General features: G+C 36.8%; 1 pseudogene; it reads left to right on the forward strand.

Annotated features, from left to right (window-relative positions):
* Window positions 1–11,828: 11,828 nt before the first annotated feature.
* LOC118972283 (small ribosomal subunit protein eS25 pseudogene) lies at window positions 11,829–12,205 on the forward strand (annotated as a pseudogene).
* The last annotated feature ends 1,152 nt before the right edge of the window (window positions 12,206–13,357 follow it).

A 13,357-nucleotide genomic window follows, 5' to 3' on the forward strand; every position in this document is an offset into this window, starting at 1 on the left:
TGCTTTCTATCTACACCATGACTAGCATAGTGGTCCTACTTCCAGTATCTATTTTTTCATACCATTATACTTCTTTCTTTCTGGATTCATCCATCTGATGCACACCTTGAAACATTACAGACGGTGACAATCTCTTTCACTAGGTATTCCTTAAGACTGGGGGTGTAGGTACTGTAGCTTTGCAATCCAGATAACAATGTGTGATATACAGTAAAGAAAGAGAGGCTGTCACCATTTCTCCAAGATAAATGGCATGGCCCTAGGATTCTGAATGCTGCAGGGAATGTTTTTCATTTGGTCAATTCAAAGATTTTTGAAAGTTCAGCCTATAACACCTAAGTGGGTAAGGAAATTGAGTTCCTAAGTGAGTGAACTGCTAGTTTGGCAGTGGTGAGGTTCTGTCCTCAAGTTGATGGTAGTGAACATTTTTATGTGGTAAACACTTTGGATTACCCCTACCACTTTCCCACCCATCAGACACCTCATTCAATGGACTGTCTTCCAATGATTACCATACTGTGCTCTAAAGTCATGGGGACATAAAGAATTCATCTTGTGATAATGATGTTGGTGATTAAAATAAAACATTGCAGAAAGTATCAGCATATATAGAAATGAACATACAAATAAAAATACTAAGAAAAAAACAGCTTCATTAGAAAAGTATAGTCAAAATGCAAATGCACATAGAGCTGTTCGACCCCAAAATATTAGTAAGGTACAGTGGAAAGGGAATATCTAGTCTTTATAATGCAAAGAAATAAAATACTGAAGAAGCCAGAAGTGTAGGCCAAATATGTGTATGGAATAGAGAGAACTGTAAGATTATATTAAGTAAGGTTTTGGTAAAGAACCTGGTAATAGATAATGAACTTGGGAGGAGGCTTTTGATCTAAATATAATGTACAGACCCAAATCTGTATGTCTGAGAACTTTTTGGGTACTTAACTACCTGTCATTTCCCAAGCAGACTCTACTTGGGTAAGAATAGGACATAAATCACCCAGTTGCCATATCCACATTGCCTCATTTATTTTTAAGAATTGCATGAAAGAGTGGATGTGAAAATGGGAAATGCTCACACTTTCTTGGTGCTCTGGGTCCATCAGTCTTCAATCTTAGTAGCCTAGACCAATGCTGCTTGAAGTATGTTCTGTGGATTGATATTGACCACCAGCTCTCTTACAGTTGTGCAAAAAGATGAGCCCTGTAATTGAATTTTGCATTTCCACATTTTATAGTAATTTCACATTAGTGTTATATCAAAAAGCATGATGAGTGGATTTGTCTTTTGAAGAGGACCTAGACCAATTGAGTTGTTGAATGCATGGCATGAATACATGGTATGAACTTTGTATTACTGTAATTTGTAAGACAATGTGTGATACAATGTTTTAAGGTTAGTCTTCCATTTTTAATTTAAAGGATAGAAGCATTTGAGAGAATATAAGCCTTTATTTTTATAATAGTATTTTATAAATAACCTTTTGAAAAGTTATATTAAAAGAATTGGTATTCTTAACTATAAAACTAAGTTAGGGAAGTACATTTTAAATTATTTATTTTAAAATATAATTTATTTGTGGCAAAACAAGCTTCACTGGATTCTTTGTCAAACAAAAACACCCCTATTTCTAAAGTGTCAATAGTGAGAGGGGAAAAGATGGCAGCATGAGAAGTAGGCAGAAATCTCCTCCCCAAACCACATGTATTTTGAAAATACCACAAATACAGCCATCTCTAAAAGAATGACCAGAAGTAAGAGTAAACCAGCCAGTCTAAATCTGGGGGAAGTCAACATCTCATGGAAAAGGGTAAAATAAAAAGCCACAACCCAGCGGAACCCAAGGACTCCCCCCAACCCAAGATCACTGTTGGGAGGAAAAGAATCAGAGTGGGGAGGGAGTGGAAGCACAGGACTGCTAAATACCCAGCCCTAGAAATCTACCCAAGAAGCACAGACCCCACATTGCATGGTGCTCTGGAGATCAGGGGCTGAAAACCAAAGTCAGAGACTAAGGCTGCGAACAGGCCCCACAATGAGCTGTCCTGGGCCAAAAGAAAAGCAGGCACTTTAAGACTTCTCAACAGTCAGAAGGCTGCTAAAGGGGCAAGGGTTTAGGAGAAGGAACAGGTGGACAAAATTTTCCTGGCACACTCAGCCCAGTAGGTTGGGAACTTTCAGGAACTTCAGGCACCCTATACCCCTGGTTGACAATGCAGCCCTGAGGCCCCTCAGTGTGACAAGCAACTTGCCGCTCCTTCCTCTCTGCCGGTGCCTGCGCATAAACTCATTATCCCAGTCATTGCTGCAGACCAGCCAGAGAGCAGCCCCATATACAGCAACTATACAGATTAATGCAGAGGCTTCTCCCTGCACGTGGCTAACTGGCCTAGACAGCAGAGACAAGCACGATGAGTGGGAAGCACAAAAGGGCTTTTTCCTCATGGCAGAACCCGTGACACTTGTCTGACACCCATACTATCGCCCTAGGCCATGTGGAGGGCCACCCTGCCCACATCAGTTTAGGGGATTAAGCTGGAGGCCTCTCCCTGTGCACAGTTAACTGGAACAGACAGCGGAGACAGGCACAGTAACCGGCAAGCAGGAAGGGACTTTGTACTCCCAGCTGACACCCGAGCCACTCACCTACGACTACTCCCATCATTCCTGGACTATGAAAAGGCAGAAGAACCTCGTTCAATCCAAAATTCCTCAAACACCAGAAAGAGGGCTCAGTGAGATTGAAATCACCAATCTTCCTGAAAAAGAATTTTAAGAAGTCATAAGCATGCTAATGGAGCTACAAAAAGATATTCAAGAGGTAAGGGATGAATTCAGGAGGGAGATAACTGAAGTGAAACAAACAATGGAGAGATTTAAAAGCAAATTAGGTGAGGTAGAGGAGACAGAAAATGGAATAGAAATTAGAGAAGAGGAATACAGAGAAGCTGAAGCAGAAAGAGAAAAAAGGATCCCTAGGAATTAAAGAATATTAAGAGAACTGTGTGACCAATCCAAATGGAAAAATATTTGCACTATACGGGTAGCAGAAGAAGAAAAGAGAGAAAAAAGGATAGAAAGTGTCATTGAAGAAATAATTGCTGAAAACTTCCCCAATTTGGGGAAGGAAATTGTCTCTTAGGCCATGGAAGTCCACAGATCTCCCAACACAAGGGACCAAAGGAGAACAATACCACAACATATAATAAGTAAAATGCCAAAGGTCAAAGACAAGGACAAAGTGTTAAAAGCAGTCAGAGGGAGAAAAAAGATCACCTACAAAGGAAAACCCATCAGGCTATGATCAGACGTCTCAGCAGAAACCTTACAGACCAGAAGGTAGTGGCATGATATATTGAAAGCAATGAAACAGAAGGACCTTGAACCAAGAATACTCTACCCAGAAAGATTATCATTTAAATTTGAAGGAGGGATTAAACAGTCCTGAGATAAGCAAAATTTGAGGGAATTTACCTCCTACAAACCATTTCTGCAGTGTATTTTAAAGGAACTGCTCTTGATGGAAGCATGCCTAAGGCTAAATAGTTGTCACCAGAGAAAACAAAACCATAGTTAAGGAAGTGGATGAATTAAATACTAACCAAATGCAAAAATTAAAGCAGCTACCCACAAAGTCAGTCAAGGGATACATAAAGAGTACAGAATATGACACCTAACATGTAAAGAGTGGAGAAGGAAAAAAAACAAGGGAGAGAAAAAAGAATCATCAGACTGTGTTTATAATAATGTAATAAGAGAATTAAGGTAGGCTACTAGATAGTAAAGAAGGTGCCCTTGAACCTTGGTAACCATGAATCCAAAGCCTGCAATGACAATAAGTACCTATCTATTGATAATCACCCTAAATGTAAATGGACTGAATGCACCAATCAAAAGACATAGAGTTACCGAATGGATAAAAAAGCAAGACCCATTTATATGCTGCCTACAAGAGACTCACTTCAAACCCAAAGACATACACAGACCAAAAGTGAAGGGATGGAAAATAATATTTCATGCAACCAATAGAGAGAAAAAAGCAGGCATTGCAGTACTTGTATCAGACAAAATAGACTTCAAAACAAAGTCACAAGAGACAAAGAAGGACATTATATTAATGATAAAGGGGTCAGTCCAACAAGAGGATATAACCATTATAAATATGTATGCACCCAACACAGGATCACCTACATATGTGAAACAAATACTAACAGAAATAAAGGGGGAGATAGAATGCAATGCATTTATTTTAGGAGACTTCAACACACCATTCACTCCAAAGGATAGACAAACCAGACAGAAAATAAGTAAGGAGACAGAGGCACTGAACAATGTATTAGAACAGATGGACCTAACAGACATCTACAGAACACTCCACCCAAAAGCAGCAGGATACGCATTCTTCTCAAGTGCACATGGAACATTTTCCATAATAGACCACATACTAGACAACAATAAGAGCCTCAGTAAATTCAAAAAGATTGAAATTCTACCAACTTCTCAAATCACAATGGTATAAAATTAGAAATAAATTTTACAAAGAAAACAAAAAGGCTCACAAACACATGGAGGCTTAACAATGTAATCCTAAATAATCAATGGATCAATGATCAAATTAAAACAGAGATCATACAATATGTGGAGAAAAATGAAAACAATACCTCAATGCCCCAACTTCTTTGGGACACAGTGAAGGCAGTTCTAAGAGGAAAGTGTATAGCAATACAGGCCTATTTAAAGAAGGAAAAACAATCCCAAATAAACAGTTTGAATTCCCAGTACTTAAAACTGGAAAAAGAAGAACAAATGAGGCTCTAAGTTAGCAGAAGAAGGAACATAATAAAGATCAGAGAAGAAATGAATAAAATTGAGAAGAATAAAACAATAGAAAAAATTAATGAAACTAAGAGCTGGTTATTTGAGAAAATAAAGAAAATAGATAAACCCCTAGCCAGACTTATCAAGAAAAAAAGACAATCTACACATATAAACAGAATCAGAAAAGAGAAAGGAAAAATCACTATGGATGCCACTGAAATACAAAGAATTATTAGAGAATACTATGAAAAATTATATGCTAACAAACTAAATAACCTAGAAAAAATGGACAACTTTCCAGAAAAATACAACCTTCCAAGACTGACCTGGGAAGAAATAGAATATATAAACAGACTAAATACCAGCAAGGAAATTAATTTGGTAATCAAATAACTACCCAAGAACAAAAACCCCAGACCAGATGGATTCCAGCTGAATTTCATCAGACATTTAGAGATGCCGTAATACCCATTCTCCTTAAAATTTTCCAAAAAATACAAGAGGGAATACTTCCAAACACATTCTATGAAAACAGCATCACTCTAATACCAAAACCAGACAAATATATCACACAAAACACTACAAATATCCCTGATGAAGATAGATGTAAAAATACTCAACAAAATATTAGCAAAATGAACTCAAAAATACATCAAGAAGATAATACACCAGGATCAAGTGGGATTTATCTCAGGGATGCAAGGATGGAACAACATTTGAAAATCCATCGATATCATCGATGACATAAACAAAAAGAAGGACAAAAACCACAAGATTATCACCATAGATGCTGAAAAAGCATTTGACAAAATTCTACATCCATTCATGATAAAAACTTTCAACAAAATGGGTATAGAGGGCAAGTACCTTAACATAATAAAGGCCATATATGACAAACCCACAGCCAATATCATACTTAACAATGAAAAAATGACAGTTTTTCTTTAAGTTTTGGGAACAGGACAAGGATGCCCACTCTCCCCACTTTTATTCAACATAGTACTGGAGGTCCTAGCCACAGCAATCAGACAAAACAAAGAAATAAAAGGCATCCAGATTGGCAAGGAAGAAGTTAGATTGTCTCTGTTTGCAGATTACATGATATTGTACATAAAAAAACCTTAAAGAATCCACTCCAAAAATACTCGCACTAATATCTGAATTCAGCAAAGTTACAGGATACAAAATTAATACACAGAAATCTGTGGCATTCCTATACACTAATGATGAACTAGCAGAAACAGAAATCAGGTAAACAATTCCATTCACAGTTGCATCAAAAAGAATAAAATACATAGGAATAAACCTAACCAAGGAAGTGAAAGACCTATACCTGAAAACTACAAGACACTCTTGAGAGGAATTAAAGAGTGGAAATGGAAATTCATCCCATGCTCTTGGGTAGGAAGAATTAATATTGTCAAAATGGCCATCCTGCCTAAAGCAATCTAAAGATTCAATGCAAACCCTATCAAAATACTGACAGCATTCTTCAATGAACTGGAACAAATAGTTCTTAAATTCATATGGAACCACAAAAGACCCCAAATAGCCAAAGCAATCCTGAGAAGGAAGAATAAGGCAGGGGGAATTATGCTCCCCAACATCAAGCTCTACTATAAAGCCACACTAATCAAGACAATTTGGTATTGGCACAAGAACAGACCCATAGATCAATGGAACAGAATAGAGGGCCCAGGTATAAACCCAATCATAGATGGCCAATTAATATATGATAAAGGAGCCATGGACATACAGTTGGGAAATGACAACCTCCTCAACAACTGGTGCTGGCAAAACTGGACAGCCACATGTATGAAAATGTAACTGGATTACTGCCTAACTCCATACACAAAAGTAAACTCAAAAAGGATCAAAGACCTGAATGTAACTCATGAATTCATAAAACTCTAAGAAGAAAACTTAGGCAAATCTCTCTTGAATATAAACATGAACAACTTTTTCATGAACATAGCTCCTCAGGCAAGGGAAACAAAAGCAAAAATGAGTAAGTGGGACTATATCAAACTAAAAATCTTCTGTACAGCAAAGGAAGCCATCAGTAGAACAAAAAGGCATCCTACAGTATGGGAGAATATATTCATAAATGACATATCCAATAAGGGGTTGACATCCAAAACATACAAAGATCTTACATGCTCTAACAACCAAAAAGCAAATAACCTGATTAAAAAATGGGCAGAGGATATGAACAGACACTTCACCAAAGAAGAAATTCAGATGGCCTACAAACACATGAAAAGATGCTCCTCATAGCTAATCATCAGAGAAATGCAAATTAAAACCACAATGAAACATCACCTCACACCAGTTAGGATGGCCTCTTTCTTTGGCAATAGGAGTATGCTGTGTCCAGACACCACCTCACACCAGTTAGGATGGCCAACACCTGAAAGACAAACAACAACAAATGTTGGCGAGGATGCGGAGAAAAGGGAACCCTCCTACACTGCTGGTGGGAATGTAAATTAGTTCAACCATTGTGGAAAGCATTATGGAGGTTCCTCAAAAAACTAAAAACAAAAATGCCATTTGACCCAGGAATTCCATCTCTAGGAATTTACCCTAAGAAAACAGGATCACAGATTCAAAAAGACATATGTACCCCTATGTTTATCATAGCACTATGTACAATAGCCAGAAATGGAAGCAACCTTAGTGTCCATCAGTAGATGAATGGATAAAGAAGATGTGGTACATATACACAATGGAATATTATTCAGCCATAAGAAGAAAACAAATCGTACCATTTGCAACACCATGGATGGAGCTAGAAGGTATTATGCTCAGTGAAATAAGCCAGGTGGAGAAGGACAAGTATCAAATGATTTCACTCATACGTGGAGTATAAGAACAAAGAAAAAACTGAAGGAACAAAACAACAGCAGAAACACAGAACCCAAGAATGGACTAACAGTTACCAATGGGAAAGGGACTGGGGAGGGTGGGTGGGAAGAGAGGGATAAGGGGATTAAGGGACATTATGATTAGCACACATAATATAGGGGGGCATGGGGAAGGAAGTATAGCACAGAAGACAAGTAGTGACTCTACAGCATCTTACTATGCTGATGGACATTGACTGTAATGGAGTATGTGGTGGAGAATTTATAATAGGGGGTATGTAGTAACCACAATGTTGCTCATGTGAAACCTGAGCATAAGATTGTATATCAATGATATCTTAATAAAATATAAAAAATAAAAAATAAAGTGTCAAAATTTCATAAAACAAATGATAAAAATAGAAGTGATTCTGAAGAAATAAAGACAAAGAGAATTCAGCCAAGTTATATTTAATTAGGTTTTATAAACATATTTGATCATGAAGTGAGAAAACCACAATGTATTATTTGCAGAGATACACTGGCTAATGAAGCAATGAAACCATCAAAACCTACATGGAATTTTCATACAAGCCATTACAAATAAATTTTTGAAAAAATAATAACTTGAAAGAAACAGTTCTGGTTTATAAGCAACAGAAGATATTTAGTATGCTATATGCAAATGTTAATATTAATAATCTAAAAGATACTTTCAATGAACACAGATTTTACATTGCATTTTTTTGTATTCTATGTTCAGATTATGTTTTTGAAATGTAACTCCATTAAATCTAATAAAAATCAGGATTTTATATCATATGTCTTATTTTACTTTTATATTAATACATTTTTATTGTATGTTGGATATATTATCTACAATGGATATGAGCCACAGATCAGCCTATATTTTAGCTTAGTGCTTTTCTGACTTTATTAGAGAGTCACCTGGGGAATCTTGTTAAAATGCACATTCTGATTTAGTTTGTTCATAAGGCCTGGTACTCTGCATTTGCAAAAGTTCCTAAATGATGCTAATGCTTCCAGTCTACGTTTCACAAATGTGAGTGTCAAGCAATTGTATTTCTCTTCTTTACTATCACACTTTACTAACACTGAGAAGTTTGTGCATGGCCTAAAAAAGAGTAGAGCAGGAAGCTGATAGATATAAAAGAAGTTTTGAATGTGGATGTGTTAATTTGACTTGATATGGAATCTTATCAGAAGATAACTGGAATTTCCCTGTGAGGTCATGATTCTATGAGGACACCCAAAAGTGAATACTATTTTATTCTTTCTTTGGGTAATAGGAGTATGCTCTGTCCAGATACACTAATGCTCTTTCACTTGTGAATCTCTGACTCAAGTGCTGGTCCCTTTTGACTGTGACAGAAAATCTCAGTACCCCTGGAAACTGCTACCTGTTTCCATCTGTAAATACCTCCCTCAAGGCTGAGATTGTAGCACATAGCCTTAATTGCTCAAGGGCTAGAGCTAACTAACACTTTAAAAAGGAGGACAGGGTTGTATTCCTTGTTCACAAAAGCATAAATTAACAAAGGGTAGATATGTGGCCTGAATGACACCTTCCCTGACCTTCACTATTATAATGTGATATCCACAAAAAAACAGTGAGGGGGGCTTGCAGATTCCAGTAATAGCAATGTAGCATGTTCAGACTAAATCTCCAGTAGACATAATAAAAACTGAGATACCAGGTAGGAAAAGCAGCACACATATAAAATCACCCAACTATATACAAAGGCACTGGATCATGATCACAATAAGATAGAAATTGGAAGGGAGCCTTTCTTTGAGAGATAAGAAAGATAAGAGCCTGGTTATATTTATAAAACTAAAGAATTTTTATCTGTCTCAATCCCCACTCTTCCCATGGCTTAGGACATCAGAAAACTGTTCAGGCATCAGAAAACTGCAGATTAGTGTGTCAGAGACAATATTTGAGACTGGTAGAACAGATAAAAATTTAGGAGGCAGACAATCTTGGAAGGAAGGGGTCAGATACTTTTATGCTCCAAAATCTGCATGTGATATGTAAGAATCACTGAAATCCTTGGCTAATTACTAATACAACTGTAGAGGAGAAACTAGGGTCTGGTGAAAAGCAGTCACTTTAAGTTGGAGGAAGTGAAAAGAGATTTCAGCTGCTGATATAAACAGGAAAGCCTGAGTTTGATATTTGAACCTAGCTAAGCTGATTATCTGATAGAATAAGAATTAATCTTCAGGGGAAGATAACCAAATTCAGAGTCTCTACAATGTACCTATCATAATCTTTAGTATCCACCTAAGAAAACATTCAATGGGTGAAAGAACAGGAAAATTTGACCTGTATGGAAATAAAAAGGCGGAATATCCAGGGTAAGATAAGACGGAGTAACTACAATGTGCCCTATTTATGCCATAAATTAAATCTAAAAGGGGAAAAAAGTGATAAAGTAACTATCAGAAGACTTTGGAAGTGGAAAAAAGAAGTCATATTGGCTGGGACTTTAAGCCTCAATGGATGACTTTTTACTTTTGCCTCCTGGTAATTAAAGTAAATTGCAACTCAGAAATGTGAGTGAATGAAAAATTAGTACTAAGGGAAGCTGACTCTCTGACCAAGGGCTGATAATAAGCCTGACCTAGGGGACAGTACCCTTTGGACTACACCAGACCTACTGTAGGCAAGCACTACAAAAGGAGTGGCTCCCTGGCCCTATACCAGTGGGATTTTCAGAGACTGTGCAACAGTTTTGTCAATCGCAAAACTCATCTTTAAATATAATGCTGTAGATAGGTTAAAAGGAAAGCATTAGAAAAAAATATTCTCTGTAAATAATAACTAAAAGAAAGCCTCAGTAGTTTTTTTTTGATACCAGACTAGTGGGCTTTAGGGCAAAGAAAATGTTGAGGGCTAAACATAGAAATTCACCAAGAAGACAATACAACCTTAAATGATTATGTTCCAAATAAAGATCTTCAAAATACATAAAGCATACATATTTATGAAAAGTACATAAAAACGGACAGAACTGGGAGTAGTAATTAAAAATCCATCATAACTAGGGACTTGAAGACACTCTCTCAGCAATCTCTAGAGCTAGTAGACAAAATCAGCAAAGATATTAAAAAACGAAACAGTACCACCTACCAGCTGGATCTAATAGACATTTAGAGAACATTCCACACATCACCAGAAGAATGCACATTCAAGTGCACATGGAGCATTCACCGAGATAGACCTTGTCCCAAGTCATAAAATTGACTTTAAATAATTTAAAGCACAGAAATCATGTAAGCAGGTTTCTGACTATAGTAGAATTAAATATAAATTAATAATAAAACAGTAACAAGAAACTCTCCCCTCACTTGTACTTGACACATATGTTTCTAAATAATTCTGGGGTAAAAGAGGAAGGGCCAAAGAAATTCTAATATGTATTGACCTCAATGAAAATGAAAATGAGGGAGTGTTGCTGATTCAGTGCTCAGAGGCAAAATTATAGCATGAAATGCTTATATTAGAAAGGAAGAAAAGTTTCAGATGAATAATCCGAACCATGATTTGATAAACATTTTTAACAAAGTAGGGCTACATAGCAAATATATTTTTGTTTTCCCAGTAACATAAAATTTAATCTAGAGTTCTATTTATTATTTTTAACAACTTTCTAAAAGGCAAAAAAAAAATAATTAAGCTTGAAGAGCATATGAAAATCTACATTTCTTACTCAGGGATCAAAAAAGAAAAACAAATTTACAGTTAACAGAACAAAGGGAAGAATAGATATAAGATCATGAAATGGAAAATATAAAAATATTAAAACAAATCAGTGAAACTAAAAGCTGGTTCTTTCTAAAGATCAATAAAAACTAATAAGCTTCTTGAAAGACTGATAAAGAAAAACAAAAAGGAGGGCAGACACAAATTCCCACTATCAGAAATGAAATAATGTATCACTACACCTGTCACAGACACTAAAAGGATAAGGGTACATACCTAAAATCAAAACCGAAATGAACTGGAAAAATTCCGAAAACTGAATTCAAAACTAATTCAAGTTGAAATAGGTATATTACCTTTTCTTTTTTTTTTTTTTTGGTTAAACATCTTAGTGAGGCTGCCATGGTAGACCTGTTCTGCAAGCTTCATCATGCCACTCAAGGGAGACAAGAAGAAAAAACAAACCATGAAGATGGCCAAGAAAGAAGAAGACCCAGTACACAAGTCTGGGGGCAAGGCCAGAAAGAAGTGGTCTGAAGGCAAGTTCAGGACAAGCTAAGCTCAATAATTTAGTCTTGTTTGACAAAGTGACATATGACAAGTTTTGTAAGGAAGTTCTCAATTATATGCTTATAATCCCAGCTGTTGTCTCGAGAGACTGAAGATTCATGGTTCCCTGCCCAGGGCAGCCTTTTAGGAGTTTCTTTGTAAAGGACTTATTAAATTCATTTCAAAGCACAGAGCTCAAATATTTTACACCAGAAACACCAAGGGCAGCATGCCCCAGCTGCTAGTGAAGATGCATGAAGAGGTCCCACCAACTAAATTTTGAAAAGTAAAATTATATTAAATCAAAAACAAAATAGATAATCCGTGTAGTCTTATACTTATTTAATTAGTAGTTAAAATCCTTCCAAAAAAGAAATCTCCAGGACCCAGATGTTTTCACTTGTGAATTCTAGTAATATTTTTAAATAGTAAATAATTTCAACTCTAACTCTATACAAACTTTTTCAGAAAATAGAAGAGTAGAAGAGTTCCTAATGAATTTTATCAAGCTACCACTAAAATTCTCCAAAAGTTTTAGTAAATAGAATTTAGTAATTAAAAAAAATTAATGTTTATTCCAGGGATGGAAGGATAGTTTAATATTTAAAATTCAATCAGAGTGATATTACAAAGATGATGGAGTAAGAGGTCCCAAGCTCCTTTCTGCAACAAAGATCAACAATTAAACATCTATCCATGAAAAACAAACAAATAGTTTTGGGAGAGCTTAGGAATCCATTTAAGAAACTTTAGCAACACAGTGGAACAAAATAACCTGAAAATAACTTTCCTCAAAATGGAAGGAAGAACAACTTCATTTTGCTTGCATCATTCCATCCCCAAGGCCAGCACTGCTTCAGTGCCAAGGAACTCTCCAACCAGGAGGAATTTCCCTCACCAGGAAAGGGAAGGCAGGGTGAGTGACAAGCTTTCTCAGCTTTTCAGGGCACTGAAGAAAGGACTTGCTTTGGTTTCACTCCACCCAGAGACCGGAAGAGCTGAGAAGTATACAGAAGGCTAGCAACAAGGGAAAAGAGAAAACGGCAAGGGTTACCAGTAGTAGGTACCCAGGGGGGATAAACATGGTTTCCAGTTACTTGCTTTGTAGAGGACCCCAGCAGCTTTTGCCACAAGAGAAAACAATAGCAAGCACAACTACTGTGGACCTCTTGAAAATTTGACCAATTTTGAGCCCATAGATTTTGTGTTCCAAGATGTCAGCCACATAAGTCCCACCCTGCTCTCTCCCCTCCAACTCCATTGAATCCTAGGATCTGCACCAGCAGACATCCCCAGACTTTACAGCTGAGTGAATGCAGGACACCCTTGCATCTGACCCCTGCTACTCTAGACCCTTGCAGCTGACCCTCACTACTGTATGTACAGTCAGGGTTAGCCCCTATGACTGTG

The sequence above is a fragment of the Manis javanica genome, chromosome 8, assembly GCF_040802235.1.
Source record: "Manis javanica isolate MJ-LG chromosome 8, MJ_LKY, whole genome shotgun sequence".
NCBI classification, from domain to species: domain Eukaryota; kingdom Metazoa; phylum Chordata; class Mammalia; order Pholidota; family Manidae; genus Manis; species Manis javanica.